This window comes from Ovis canadensis, chromosome 2, assembly GCF_042477335.2.
Source record: "Ovis canadensis isolate MfBH-ARS-UI-01 breed Bighorn chromosome 2, ARS-UI_OviCan_v2, whole genome shotgun sequence".
Taxonomy (NCBI): domain Eukaryota; kingdom Metazoa; phylum Chordata; class Mammalia; order Artiodactyla; family Bovidae; genus Ovis; species Ovis canadensis.
Window position 1 is genome coordinate 51,824,841 of NC_091246.1, and position 15,472 is coordinate 51,840,312.

Here is a 15,472-nt window from a genome sequence, read left to right on the forward strand (position 1 = left end):
GTATAGTCCATGAGGTCGCAAAGAGTCAGACACGACTGAGTGACTTTCACTTTCACTTTGATATGGCCCAGCTCTTCTTTGCTTCCAGAGACAAGGATCTGAGGTGCTAAAACATCTTTGAATGGCACCCCAGAGTAAAATTATAAGACACTGGGCAAAGGCTAGTAATTAAAAAATTAATACAGTGCTGTAATAAAAAAGGGACTCTACTTTAATATAACAACAGATAGTTGCCTAAATAAATTATATATGCTCTCTTAATGAAGTCAACTGCACTCATAGTTTGGGGAATTTCTAACAGGATGAAAAAAGCTGAGTAGTTTTTTAAAAGCATGATACAAAATGGTGTGAGCAGTCTACTAGGTAACATGTAGATTCAGTAAATGTGCACACATTCACATAACCTGAAGGAAGTGCATGAAAACACAGAGAGTGGATATGTTAGTGTGGTGTGAGTATACCCTTTTCTTCTTTCTTCTTTCAAATTTCTGAAGTATAATTCTGTTACTTCATAATGAAAAAAAATTTACACCTGTTGAATACACAGTTCTAAGACCTCTTCGGTTGGTATTTTCTTTCATTGTGTCTTTGGTTTCTAATATTAATATATTACAAAACCATTAATTCCTTCCTTGGTGGTCCAGTCACACCATTTTGTGTCGTGCTTTTAAAAAAACTTACTGTTAGATTCTCAGCCTTTTTCATTCTGTTAGAAATTCCCCAAATTATTATGAATGCAGTTGATTTCATTAAGGGAGCATATATAATTTATTTAGGCAACCATCTGTTGTTATATTGAAGTAGAGTCCCTTTTTTACTAAAGCACTGTATTAATTTTTTAATTACAACCTTTTGCCCAGTGTCTTCCTTGGTGGTCTAGTGGCTAAGACCCCATGGTCCCAATGCAGGGGGCCTGGTTGGATTCCTGGTCAGGGAGCTAGATCCCACATGCCACAACTAAAGATCCTGATGCCACCACTAAGATGCAGCACAGCCAAATAAGTAAATAAAAATATGGAAAAACTCGTTTGGTTCAGAAATAAATTCAGAAGTTATGATCACTGAGACTGGATTCTTGTTCATTTGTTCACTCATTCAACAAATATTTCCTGAGGACTCCTGAGTGCCCTTCCAGCACTGTGATGCAGTAACATCATGTCCCTGTCTCAAGGGGGGTGCACTCTCCCCTTGCACTCTCCATGATTCGCTTAACACACACTTGCCCACTTTGCACTGTGCCCTGGCCTGGGCTGGCATGTTGGGGACAGAGGCAAATTCAGCCAGGGGAAAAGAGACATGGGTTTGATCCCTAGTTGGGGAAGATCCCACATGCCTCAGGGCAACTGAGCCCCTGTGCTACAATTACTGAAGCCTGCACACTCTAGAGCCCGTGCTCCACAGCAAGATAAGCCACTGCAATGAAAAGCCCGTGCACCAGAGCTAGAGAATAGCCTCTGGTCACCGCAACTAGAGAAAACCCATGCACAGCAAGACCCAGCACAGCCAAAGATAAATAAATAAAAAATAAATAATAAATAAAATAAATGTTAAAGTGTATTAAAAAGACATATCTCTTATATATGTGCATACATTCCCAAATGTTCTATATTCATGTCTACATAAATAGTCATTTTATTTTATTTTATTTTTTTCAAAAAAATGGATATTAGAATATATTCAGTCCTGCAACTTCAGTGCTTATTTTTCTGAAACAAAGCATTGTTGTTGTCGTTCAGTTGCTGAGTCGTGACTGACTCTTTGTGACCTCATGGCTTGCAGCCTGCCAAGCTCCTTTGTCCATGGGCTTTCCCAGGCAAGAATACTGGAGTGGGTTGACATTTCCTCCTCCAGGGGATCTTCCCGACCCAGGGACTGAACCCACGTCTTCTTCACTGGCAGAAACAAAGCTTACAAATGTGCAAGTGCTGAGAAATCACAGAGGACGAGCTCCTGGTGCCAGAGAAAGGTGGCCCTGATAGTGGCTGTGAGTGTGAGATCTTCACAGCCATCCTGAGAGGTCTTCCCGCCCTGAAGCCTGAGCTCTCTGCTGCCTGCTTGTCCAGCCCGGCTTCACTAAGCCGGCCCTGGATGTGGTAGGATTTTGCTGGTCAGAGAGGTGGAAGGAAGGGATGCCAGGAGGAAGGAATGGCAGAAGTAAAGGCCTAGAGGGAGATGAGGTGGCACCTCTGTGGTGCAGACCCTCATCAAACAATTGTGAGTATATGCCCAGACTCAAGTAGGTCTTCACTTACGGTGATCTCTTTTTTCTGTCTTCCTTCCAGAACTCCCAACCCAGCAATCCCAAACCTGCCCCTTCAGTCCCTCCAGCACCAGAAACCAGGGAGTGGCCTTGCTGGGAAAAGAGGTTAGTTTGCATTGGAATAGTGATACTGAGGTCTCAACTCATTACAAGAGCAAATGTTGCACTAAAACATTAAGGAAAGAGTTGCATTTACAAAGTCCGTGTTGTTTACATGGTGAGGAGATATTAATTCATGACAAGGTGGAGAGTGGGGTTTGGAGAGGTCCCACTGTCCTCTGTCCACTAAACACCGGCTGGTGGGCAAACCCAGCATGTGCTTACTTCCACTTTGACAGTTGGTCTTACAAAATGGGGACCCTTTAATCATGGGAATTCACCTAATGCTAATCTAGATAATTAAAACAAATACAAAAACAAAAAACCCAAGCAAAATACCCAACAGAAATTCAGAAGGAACTGCTGCTAACTTGTACAGATAGGCCAGGCACATTTCTGCATCATATTTGGTTCACACTCCTGAAATGACTGGCTCGGGCCTCACTAGGTGACAGGGGGAGGGTTTCTTCTGAGGTCCTCCTGGACCAGGCTGCTCTGAAGTGAGCTTGAGTGGGCTTGCTGGCCCCAGGCCAAGGCCAGGACACCAGCAGGTCCCTTACATGGTTGCTTCACATTGCTTAACCCACCTGCATGCCCCTTCCTTGTCAACTCTCTACCCTTTCCTGGGCCTTAGTGTTGTCCTCTATAAATTGAGGTAAGGGGTGAGGGGACAAAAAGGTCATCACAAAATAAAATGAGTAGGAGGGACTGCTTTGGTGATTCAGTGGTTAAGAATCTGCCTGTCAGTGCAGGGGACATGGGTTTATCCCTATTCCAGGAAGATTCTACATGCCATGGGGTGACTAAGCTTATGTGCCTTAACTACTGAGCCCACAAGCCACAACTACTGAACCTGGGCCTAGAGCCCATGCTCTGCAACAAGAGAAGCCACCACAATGAGAAGCCCATGCCCTGTAACTAAAGAGTAAAAAGCCGATGTGTAACAAGAAAGACCCAGTGCAGCCAAAAATAAATAAATATTAAAAAAAAAAAACAAACCCCAAACAAGGAGAAAACAGATCAGCCAAGAGCCTGACCCAGTCTGGGTTCAAGGCCACAACCAAGACCTTTTCCTGAGATCTTCTCGCCCTATCCTTCTGTCTATATTCTTTGGTTCCCAAAGTTTAAGCTCCCAATCAGTTCCCTGCTCCCCTTCACACTCAAAGACCTACAAAGCCTAGCCCTCCAGCCTGGGCCCACTCATTTGTATCCCAAAGTACAGTGACTTGGGAGCTCAGCCACATCATGTAGACCCTTTCCTCCACCTTCACATCCCCCCACTCTCCCCTGCGCCCCACAGCTGGGACAGCTGCCCAGTCCCCACCTCCACCCCCCAGCAGAGATCACTGACAAAGCAGATCACTTGACCTGCCATGCTAGGATCCTTCCTGGACTCAGCACAACAGACCACTCCCTCTGGTGACCTGTCACATCCCTCATCCTTTACCAGCCCCACCTTCCCACCTGAACGCATCCCCACTGGCCTCTGAGCCTGTGAACAAGAATATCTGAGACATTCAATCTCCACTATTCATTCTTTGAGCCTGTAAGTCTTAGTACAGGAGCCACCTCTCAGCAGAACCTTCCCTGATTCCACACTTCCAACTTAAGAGAAACTGAGCCTCCTGTCCCTGCCTTTCCCAGATCCACAGACTCTGTATCAGTCACCTGTGTAGGTATCTATTAAATTCCAGCATTTTTCCATTTGCATTACAAAATACTTTTAAAAATTGATGCATAATTTATATGCAGTAAAGTGCAGTTACAACTCAATACATTTCTCATATATACACACTTGTGTATGGGTTTGGGATAGAGAGGTACAAGCTAGAAAGCTAGAAGACTCCCTGTGGGTCCATGTGTGGTGAGGAGGGGGTGCTACCTGTAGGTAACTTAGATGCTGGAGGCCAAAGAAAGTAGACACACAGCCAGCATCCTGGGATGGGGTTAAGAGATCTCAGGATGAGATCCTTGATCTAGATTAAGAACAATTCGTTTTCACATAGGTGAGAGATCATGCTGAATATACAACTTAAAAAATCTCAATAACTTAATAACTTCTTGCTCAGTTGATCTGATTGCTATCATTTATTCCTTTATTCACCCACTATCAAACATTGCCAATAACTACAACTATAAAGAATATTCTATGGCCATCTTAGCCGATAATTTTTTAAGGTCATTCCTGATTAATGTATAGGGTAGAGTCCTAGAAGTGGAGACACTGGGCCAGAGAATAACCCTTGTAAGACTCTTTACACATATGGCCAAAGAGCTGACATGGAATGTGTTAGTCTGTTTGAGCCGCCATAACAAAATGGCACAGACTGGGTGCCTTAAAACAACAGAAATTCATTTTCTCACAGTTCTGGAGGATGGAAGTCCAAGATCAGGGTGCTGGCAGGGTTGGATTCTCCTGAGGCTTCTTTCCTCGGCTTATAGATGGTAGCTCTCTCGCTGCCTCTTCACAGGGTCATCCCTCCATGCATGTGGCTCTGGTATTTTGCCTGCCCTAATTTCCTCTTTTTATAAGGACCATCCTAGTGGCCTCATTTTAACCTTACTACCTTTTTAAAGGCAGTTAGAGTCACATTCTGAAGTACTAGGAGTAGGGCTTCAATATCTGGGGAACACAGTTCACCCCACAACAGAATTCTTCCTGAGAGGCTGGAAATGTCCTTTGGTGACTTGTGGCTTGGCTGAGGTTCCCTCGGTTCCTTCCTAAGCTGAGATGTATTTTTGTGCGATGCCCTCTCCTTGTCTCTCAGCCTCACCCGTTCCCCTTTTTTGTCTCTCACCCCATCACTGTCCACAGCTGTCAATCAGCCTAAAGTAGAGATTCTCAACTTCTGGTGCACATGGGAATCTGAGAGCTTAAAAAACTATTCTGGTGTCTAGGTCCCAACCTAACAGATTCCCATGTCGCTGGTCTGAGGGTACAGCTGAGATACGAGAAGCATCAAAGCTCTTTAGGTGGCTCAGTGTTTTGCCAACCTCCAGTTGCTGGTCTCTCTTCTTTGCTTTTGCAAAGCATGAGACAGGGCACAGGGGCTGTTTAATTACCATCTTCCAGAGTTAATTAAAGCTCCATATTCTTAAAGCCTGTTTTAAACTTCCCTAAACAAGTTCATTTTAAAGCATGGTGGTAATTTGGCTCTTTTGTTAAAATTAAGTCCTTAGAGCAAAAATTAAAAGACAAAAATGGAAAACCACTGGGCATAGAAAATCCACCCTGAATTTAATAGAGTCTCTTAAGTCGTGGACCGTAGTGAGACTCTTGCTGCTCAGTATGGCTGGGGCAGCTCGCTATACATCGTGGTCCTTGAGGCTTATGTTCTGTGTAAGCTTTTAAAAGAAGAGGATAAAAGCTAATTTTCATGAGAGCCCTGCTTCTGTGGTGGGGTGATTAGAAAACTGTTAAGTCTGGGCTCCCTCAAGTTTCACACCCCAACCCTCAATGTTGGAAACAAAGTTTTTAAAAGGATTCTACTCAGGGGTGAATCTCACAGACACAGTGAGCTAAAGAAGCCAAAGATAAACGAGTCCATATTGGATGATTCCATTTAGATGAGGTTCAAGTACAGGTGAAACTGATGACAGTGACAGGAATCAGACATGGGTTGCTGCTGATATGTGTGTTTCTTGGAGGACAGTCAGACACTAAACACTTTTCCAAGGCCTTGGTGATGGACAGATGGGCATATGGCTCAGATAGTTTTGGGGAAGACATCGGAAATACTGGCTCCCTTTCGAATCATGGTTTTCACAAGCGGACTGGGGCCCATCGTTGGCAGGACAGAGTCACAGCCAAAAGGCGCACCCTGGTGCAGTCTGGCTTCTGCTTGCTCGCTCTGCTCCTGCACTCTCAGCTCCACCCTCACAGGTCATCAGCTGGGCTCCTTCCCTCCACCACTTTTGTGTATGTCCTTCCTGCCTAAGATGACCCTCCCTTATTCTGTTCACCTGGAATTTGGTCATCACACAGCAGGGAAGGCATTTGTCCACCTCCAGGGATGTCATTAATCGCACCCTTCACTTGCCACTAATTGTTTTTGCCATTAGACTGGGTACTCCTTTAGGGGCAGTACTGCCTCTGTTGGTAATGCTGGGCATGGTGCCAGGCACTAGTAGAGGCTTTAAACAGTGTTTGTCACTGAACTGTGTTAAAAAGGAGAAGCAGAGAGTATTAGACAAAAGTCTTTTGATAAAGCCATCCATCTAGTCATAACAATATTTGAAACCAGGTAGAGAAACATGATTCAAATAACTCTGGGAAAGTCAATACCTGGGGGTGGAGATCCACAGACAGAGGTATGAGCTGCCCCCAACTCCAGGGTGCACGGCAGAAAGCTTCTGCAAAACAGAGAGACAAGGATTTGACGTTGTGGGGGGGTACTGCTGGAGAAATGGAGGGAAGAGGTGGGGAAAGATGGTGAAAGTGGGGAGAAGGAACTGCAAGACAGTGGGAACTATGCGCTGTGTCAAGTGACACCTCCCTGCAGCCCTGAAACCCTCACTGAGGGTTCGTAAGCAAACTAATGAAATGCTTCATAGAAGTGTATTTGTGAGTGTGGGAATATGTGCATGTGACACAAGTGTGTGCATATGTGTGAGAATATGTATATATGTGTGAGAGCATGTGTGTGTCAGCTTGCATGTGTGGGGGTATGCATATCGGAGCATGTGTGGATGTGTGCATGCGTGAGGGGAAATGCGTGTGTAAATGTACAAGAGTGAGAAAATGTGGGAGTATGTGCATGTGCTGAGAAGAGCTGTGGGTTTCCTGCTGGGATTTCTTCGGGAGTGAGGTTGAGGCAACATGAGGAAGTCCACTCTGCATCTCTCAGCAATCACGGTAAGCCCAGAGCATGGCCCTGGAGCCGAATATCTGAGGGGCCAGCAGCCCCCAGCTGAGAGATCTGAGTTGAGTATTTAATGAGTCACTAGTTGCCGTCAAGAAAGCTCATCTTGGTTCCTGGGCAGTTGTTGTTGTTCAGTCACTCAGTCTTGCCGACCCTTTGCAACCCTATGACTGCAGCACGATGGGCTCCCCTGGCCTTCACAACCTCCTGGAGCTTGCTCAAACTCATGTCCATTGAATCAGTAATGCTATCTAACCATCCGGTCCTCTGTCATCTCCTTCTCCTCCTACCTTCAATCTTTCCCAGTATCAGGGGCTTTTCTAATGAGTCAGCTTTTTGCATCAGATGGCCAAAGTACTGGAGCTTCAGCTTCAGCATCAGTTCTCCCAATGAATATTCAAGGTTGATTTCCTTTCGGATTGACTGGTTTGATCTCTTTGCAGTCCAAGGGACTCTCAGCTGGAAAAGCCATAACTTTGACTAGACAGACCTTTGTTTGCAAAATAATGTCTCTGCCTTTTAACATGTTGTCTAGGTTGGTCATAACTTTTCTTCTAAGGAGCAAGCGTCTTTTAATTTCATGGCTGCAGTCACCATCTGCAGTGATTTTGGAGCCCAAGAAAATAAAGTCTTTCACTGTTTCCATTGTTTCCCCAACTTTGCCATGAAATGATGGGACCAGATGCCATGATCTTAGGTTTTAGAACGTTGAGCTTCTGCCAGCTTTTTCACTCTCCTCTTTCATCTTCATCAAGAGGCTTTTTTTTGAGAAGGAAATGGCAACCCACTCCAGTACTCTTGCCTGGAAAACCCATGGGCAGAGGAGCCTGGTAGGCTGCAGTCCATGGGGTCACGAAGAGTCGGACATGACTGAGCGACTTCACTTTTACTTGTCACTTTCCTGCATTGGAGAAGGAAATAGCAACCCACTCCAGTGTTCTTGCCTGGAGAATCCCAGGGACAGAGGAGCCTGGTGGGCTGCCGTCTATGCGGTCGCACAGAGTCGGACACAACTGAAGTGACTTAGCAGCAGCAGCAGCAGCAAAAGGCTTTTTAGTTTCTCTTTGCTTTCTGCCATAAGGGTAGTGTCATCTGCATACCTGAAGTTATTGATATTTCTCCCAGCAATCTTGATTCCAGCTTGTGCTTCTTCCAGCTCAGCATTTCTCATGATGTACTCTGCATATAAGTTAAATAAGCACGGTGACAATATGCAGCCTTGACATACTCCCTTCCCAATTTGGAATGAACCCATTGCTCCATGTCTGGTTCTAACTGTTGTTTCTTGACCTGCATACAGGTTTCTCAGGAGGCAGGTCAGGTGGTCTGGTATTCCCATCTCTCTCAGAATTTTCCACAGTTTGTTGTGATCCACACAGTCAAAGGCTTTATTTAGCGTAGTCAATGAAGCAGAAGTAGATGTTTTACAGGAATTCTCTTGCTTTTTTTATGAGCCAATGAATGTTGGCAATTTGATCCCTGGTTCTTCTGCCTTTTCTAAATCCAGCTTGAACATATGGAGGTTCTCGGTTCACCTGTTGTTGAAGCCTAGCTTGGAGAATTTTGAGCATCCCTTTGCTAGCATATGAGATGAGTCCAATTGTGTGGTAGTTTGAACATTTTTGGCATTGCTTTTCTTTCATATTGGAATGAAAACTGACCAATTCCAGTCATGTAGGCAGTGCTGAGTTTTCAAAATTTGCTGGCATATTGAGTGCAGCACTTTTACAGCATCATCTTTTTGGATTTGAAACAGCTCAACTGGAATTCCATCATCTCCACTAGCTTTGTTTGTAGTGATGCTTCCTAAGGCCCACTTGACTTTGCACTCTAGGATGCCTGGCTCTAGGTGAGTGATCACACCATCATGATTATCTGGGTCATTCAGATCTCTTTTGTAAAGTTCTGTGTATTCTTGCCACCTCTTCTTAATATCTTCTGCTTCTGTTAGTTCCACATTGTTTCTGTCCTTTATTGTGCCTGTCTTTGCATGAAATGTTCCCTTGGTATCTCTAATTTTCTTGAACAGATCTCTAGTCTTTCCCATTCTATTGTTTTCCTCTATTTCTTTGCATCGATCGCTGAGGAAGGCTTTCTTATCTCTCCTTGCTATTCTTTGGAACTCTGGATTCAAATGGATATATCGTTCCTTTTCTCCTTTGCCTTTCGCTTCTCTTCTTTTTCTCAGCTCTTTGTAAGGCCTCCTCAGACAGCCATCTTGCCTTTTGCATTTCTTTTTCTTGGGGATGGTTTTCATTACTGCCTCTTGTACAATGTTATGAACCTCCATCCTTGTGTTTTTCAGGCACTCTGTCTATCAGATCTAATCCCTTGAATCTATTTGTCACTTCTACTGTATAATCATAAGGGATTTGATTTAGGTCATATCTGAATGGCCTGGTGTCTTTCCCTACTTTCTCAATTTAAGTCTGAATTTGGCAATAAGGAGAGCGAAAAAGCTGGCTTACAACTCAACATTCAAAAAAGAAAGATCATGGCATCTGGCCCCATCACTCCATGGCAAATAGATGGAGAAACAATGGAAACAGTGACAGATTTTATTTTCTTGGGCTCCAAAATCACTGCAGATGGTGACTGCAGCCATGTCATTAAAAGACACTTGCTCCTTGGAAGAAAAATTATGACCAACCTAGACAGCATATTAAAAAGCAGAAACATTACTTTGCCAACAAAGGTGCATCTAGTCAAGGCTATGGTTTTTCCAGTAGTCATGTATGGATGTGAGAGTTGGACTATAAAGAAAGCTAAGCACTGAAGAATTGATGCTTTTGAACTGTGGTGTTGGAGAAGACCCTTAAGAGTCCCTTGAATAGCAAGGAGATCCAAACAGCCCATTCTAAAGGAAATCAGTCCTGAATATTCATTGGAAGGACTGATGCTGAAGCTGAAGGTCCAATACTTTGGCCACCTGATGTGAAGAACTGACTCATTTGAAAAGACCTGATGCTGGGAAAGATTGAAGGCGAGAGGAGAAGGGGACAACAGAGGATGAGATGGTTGGATGGTATCGCCGACTCAATGGACATGAGTTTCAGTAAACTCTGGGAGTTGGTGATGGACAGGGAGGTCTGGCATGCTGTAGTCCATGGGGTTGCAAAGAGTCGTACATGACTGAAAGAATGAATTCAATTTGGCAATAAGGAGTTCATGATCTGAGCCACAGTCAGCTTCTGGTCTTGTTTTTGCTGACTGTATAGAGCTTCTCCATCTTCAGCTGCAAAGAATATAATCAATCTGATTTTGTATTGACCATCTGGTGATGTTCATGTGTAGAGTCTTCTCATGTTGTTGGAAGAGGTGTTTGCTATGACCAGTGTGTTCTCTTGGCAAAACTCTATTAGAGTTTGCTCTGCTTCATTCTGTACTCCAAGGCCAAATTTGCCTGTTACTCTAGGTATCTCTTGACTTACTACTTTTGCATTCCAGTCCCCTATGATGAAAAGGACATCTTTTTTTGGGTGTTAGTTCTATAACGTCATGTAGGTCTTCATAGAACTGTTCAACTTCAGCTTCTTTGGTATTGATGGTTGGGGCATAGACTTGGATTACTTTGATACTGAATGGCTTGCCTTGGAAACAAACAGAGATCAGTCTGTCATTTTTGAGACTGCACCCAAGTATTGTGGACTCTCTCGTTGACTAGAAGGGCTACTCCATTTCTTCTAAGGGATTCTTGCCCACAGTAGTACATATAATGGTCATTTGAATTAAATTCACCCATTATGGCCCATTTTAGTTCACTGATTCCCTAAGAAGAAATGAAGTAGCCATCATAGTCAACAAAAGAGTCTAAAATACAGTACTTGGGTGCAATCTCAAAAATGACAGAATGATCTTTGTTCATTTCCAAGGCAAACCATTCAATATCACAGTAATTCAAGTGTATCCCCTGACCAGTAATGCTGAAGAAGTTGAAGTTGAATGGTTCTATGAACACCTACAAGACTTTCTAGAACTAACACCCCCAAAAGATGTCCTTTTCATTATAGGATACTGGAATGCAAAAGTAGGAAGTCAAGAGATACCTGGAGTAACAGGCAAATTTGGCCTTGGAGTACAGACTGAAGAAGAGCAAAGGCTAATAGCATTTTGCTAAGAGAATGCACTGGTCATAGCAAACACCCTGTTCCAACAACACAAGAGAAGACTCTACACATGAACATCACCAGATGGTCAATACAAAATCAGATTGATTATATTCTTTGCAGCCAAAGATGGAGAAGCTCTATACAGTTAGCAAAACCAAGACTGGGAGCTGACTGTGTCTCAGATCATGAACTCCTTATTGCCAAATTTAGACTTAAATTGAAGAAAGTAGGGAAAACCACTAGGCCATTCAGATATGACCTAAATCAAATCCCTTATGATTATATAGTGGAAATGACAAATAGATTCAAGGGATTAGATCTGATAGAGTACCTGAAGAACTATGGACAGAGGTTTATAACATTATACAAGAGGCAGTAATGAAAACCATCCCCAAGAAAAAGAAATGAAAAAGGTAAAATGGCTGTCTGAGGAGGCCTTACAAAGAGCTGAGAAAAAGAAGAGAAGCAAAAGGCAAAGGAGAAAAGGAACGATATATCCATTTGAATCCAGAGTTCCAAAGAATAGCAAGGAGAGATAAGAAAACCTTCCTTAGTGATCAGTGCAAAGAAATAGAGGAAAACAATAGAATGGGAAAGACTAGAGATCTGTTCAAGAAAATTAGAGATACCAAGGGAACATTTCATGCAAAGACAGGCACAATAAAGGACAGAAACAATGTGGAACTAACAGAAGCAGAAGATATTAAGAAGAGGTGGCAAGAATACACAGAACTTTGCAAAAGAGATCTTAATGACCCAGATAATCATGATGGTGTGATCACTCACCTAGAGCCAGGCATCCTAGAGTGCAAAGTCAAGTGGGCCTTAGGAAGCATCACAAACAAAGCTAGTGGAGGTGATGGAATTCCAGTTGAGCTATTGTATGCGAGACAGCAAAAGAGACACAGATGTATAGAACAGACTTTTGGACTCTATGGGAGAGGGAGAGGGTGGGATGATTTGGGAGAATGGCATTGAAACATGTATAATGTCATGTAAGAAATGAATCGCCAGTCTAAGTCTGATGCAGGATACAGGATGCTTGGGGCTCGTGCACTGGGATGACCCAGAGAGATGGAATGGGGAGGCAGGTGGGAGGGGGGTTCAGGATTGGGAACTCATGTACACCCATGGCGGATTCATGTTGATGTATGGCAAAACCAATATAGTATTGTAAAATAAAAGAAAGTAAAAAAATAAATAAAAGATGATGCTGTGAAAGTGCTGCACTCAATATGCCAGCAAATTTTGAAAACTCAGCAGTGGCCACAGGACTGGAAAAGGTCAGTTTTCACTGCAATCCCAAAGAAAGGCAATGATAAAGAATGCTCAAACTACCACACAGTTGCGCTTATCTCACATGCTAGCACAGTGGTGCTCAAAATTCTCCAAGCCAGGCTTCAATAATATATGAATTGTGAACTTCCAGATGTTCAAGCTGGATTTAGAAAAGGCAGAGGAACCAGAGATCAAATTGCCAACATCTGCTGGATCATCGAAAAAGTGAGAGTTCCAGAAAAACATCTACTTCTGCTTTATTGACTACACCAAAGCCTTTGACTGTGTGGATCACAACAAACTGTGGAAAATTCCTCAAGTGATGGGGTTACCAGACCACCTGACCTGCCTCCTAAGAAACCTGTATGTAGGACAAGAAGCAACAGTTATAACTGGACATGGAACAGATTGGTTCCAGATCGGGAAAGGAGTACGTCAAGGCTGTATATTTTCACCCTGCTTATTTAACTTATATGCAGAGTACATCATGAGAAATGCTGGGCTGGAAGAAGTACAAGCTGGAATCAAGATTACTGGGAGAAATATCAATAACCTCAGATATGCAGGTGACACCACCCTTATAGCAGAAAACGAAGAACTAAAGAGCCTCTTGATGAAAGTGAAAGAGTGAAAAATTGGCTTAAAACTCAAGATTCACAAAACTAAGATCATGGCATCTGGCCCCATCACTTCATGGCAAACAGATGGGGAAACAATGGAAACAGGGACAGACTTTTATTTTCTTGGGGCTCCAAAATCACTGCTGATGGTGACTGCAGCCATGAAATTAAAAGACACTCGCTCCTTGGAAGAGAAATTATGACCAACCTAGACAGCATATTCAAAAGCAGAGATATTACTTTGCCAACAAAGGACTGTCTAGTCAAAGCTATGGCTTTTCTAGTAGTCACATATGGATGTGAGAGTTGGACTATAGAGAAGGCTCAGCGCCAAAGAATTGATGCTTTTGAGAGTCCCTTGGACAGCAAAGAGATCCAAACAGTCCATCCGAAAGGAAATCAATGCTGAATATTCATTGGAAGGACTGATGTTGAAACTGCAACTGCAATACTTCGGCCCCCTGATGCAAAGAACTGACTCATTGGAAAAGACCCTGATGCTGGGAAAAATTGAAGGCAGGAGGAGAAGGGGATGACAGAGGACGAGATGGTTGGATAGCATCATCAACTCAATGGACATGAGTTTGAGTAAACTCTGGGAGTTGGTGATGGACAGGGAGGCCTGGTGTGCTGCAGTCCACGGGGTCACAAAAAGTTGGATACGACTGAACAACTGAACTGAACTGATTCCTAAATATGTCGAATGTCACTCTTGATATCTCCTGTTTGACCACTTCCAGTTTACCTGATTCATGGACCTAACTTTCCAGGTTCCTATGCAATATTGTTCTTAACAGTATCAGACAATACTTTCACCACCAGACACATCCAGAACTGGTTGTTCCCACTTCGGCTCAGCCTCTTCATTCTTTCTGGAGCTATTTCTCCGCTCTTCTCCAGTAGCATATTGGGCACCTACCAACCTGGGAAGTTCATCTTTCAGTGTTATTTTCATACTGTTCATGGGGTTCTCAAGGCAAGAATGCTGAAGTGGTTTGGCATTCCCTTCTCGAGTGCACCATGTTTTGGAACCCTATGTGGAAGACTGAAGCCTCTTGAGACTCCAAGGGAAACGTGACCCTGAGTGACTGGCAATGACAGCCCTGGCTCTGACTGGGATGGTGGCAGCCTGTACCCTGGCCTCCAGTGGCGCCAAGCGAAGGGCTTGGCTTTGGAGTACAAAGATGAACCTGACATAGTAACTGTCCTCCTGGGGCTCCCAGTCTTCTGAGGGAGACTGAAAGAATAAATAGACAACTGAAAGTAGATATGGGCTACGTGAGGTTGAGAGCCATGGTTGGGACACTGCTAGCGCCTCGAGCCAAATGGGAGGTTACCTCGTGGAATTTCTGACAGGGCTGACAGGACTGGAGAAGTAAAGGAAGGAGGGCATTTCCAGCAGGAGATGTAGCATGAGCAAATTCTCACAAGAATGAAAATATGGGGGTATCTGGGGGCAGAACAAAATGCGGAGTGACAGGAGGTGAGCAGGGCAGGGAGCCGGGAGCTGAGGGCAGGGGAGGCAGGGGCCCCTGGGAATGCTGTCCCTAGCAGCTAGTCCCTACCAGGTTTACCTCAGTCAGGCACAAAGGAGACTGGCTCTCAGCCCAGCGGACACCTCCATGTGGAGCCCGGGCACCCCAGCACATCCCTCCCTGAACAGCAGCGGCCATCTCTGTTTCCATCTTCCTGGAACAGGACCGTGGGAACCGAGCCCATGGATCCTGCTGTTGTATATGCCGTGAGCTGCTGCAGGTGTGGGACACAAAGCCACAGACAATTTGCATGGGATAGAGAGCACATTTTCAGTTTCCCTCTCTCACAAATCGTAAATTTCACTTTCACAGCCCTTCTTTCCTCATGACAACCGCACTGGTTTCTCCTCAGCACCTCAGGAGTCTATTGTCACAGAGACACTCCAGCTTTCCTGTGTGGTGTTTTTGCCTCACCAGGCTCCAGGGCTCCAGAAAGCTCTACATTGTCTTTGAGGTCCCCTGCTCTAAGCCTCCCCCAAACCCTGGCCCCGTGGCCCACCCTGGCTCATGGAGACAGTCCCACACGGGGAGGCAGGGGCTGGGCTCCAGTCCTGGCTCTGCTCCTAACTCAGTGCAGGATATGAAGCACTCTGTGGGTTTCCCCTTATGTACTGCAGCAGGTTCTAGACTTAATAACTTCTGAAGGTCATCCAACTTGTAGAATGGTGACTTTTTGATCTTGACAGTATCCTTGTTATGGAAACCCTGA

At 44.3% G+C, this 15,472-nt stretch overlaps 1 protein-coding gene across 1 annotated transcript in view; it reads right to left on the reverse strand.

The window, feature by feature from the left end:
* The window catches only part of GRHPR (glyoxylate and hydroxypyruvate reductase), a 62,997-nt gene extending 48,111 nt beyond the window's left edge, over positions 1–14,886 (reverse strand). The window contains exons 1-2 of the mRNA XM_069576150.1: positions 14,803–14,886; positions 6,645–6,712 (exon numbers count right to left, since the gene is read on the reverse strand). The gene's annotated coding sequence lies outside the window, so the exon portion shown is untranslated. The remainder of the gene's footprint in view (positions 1–6,644; positions 6,713–14,802) is intronic.
* Between the last annotated feature and the right edge of the window lie 586 nt (positions 14,887–15,472).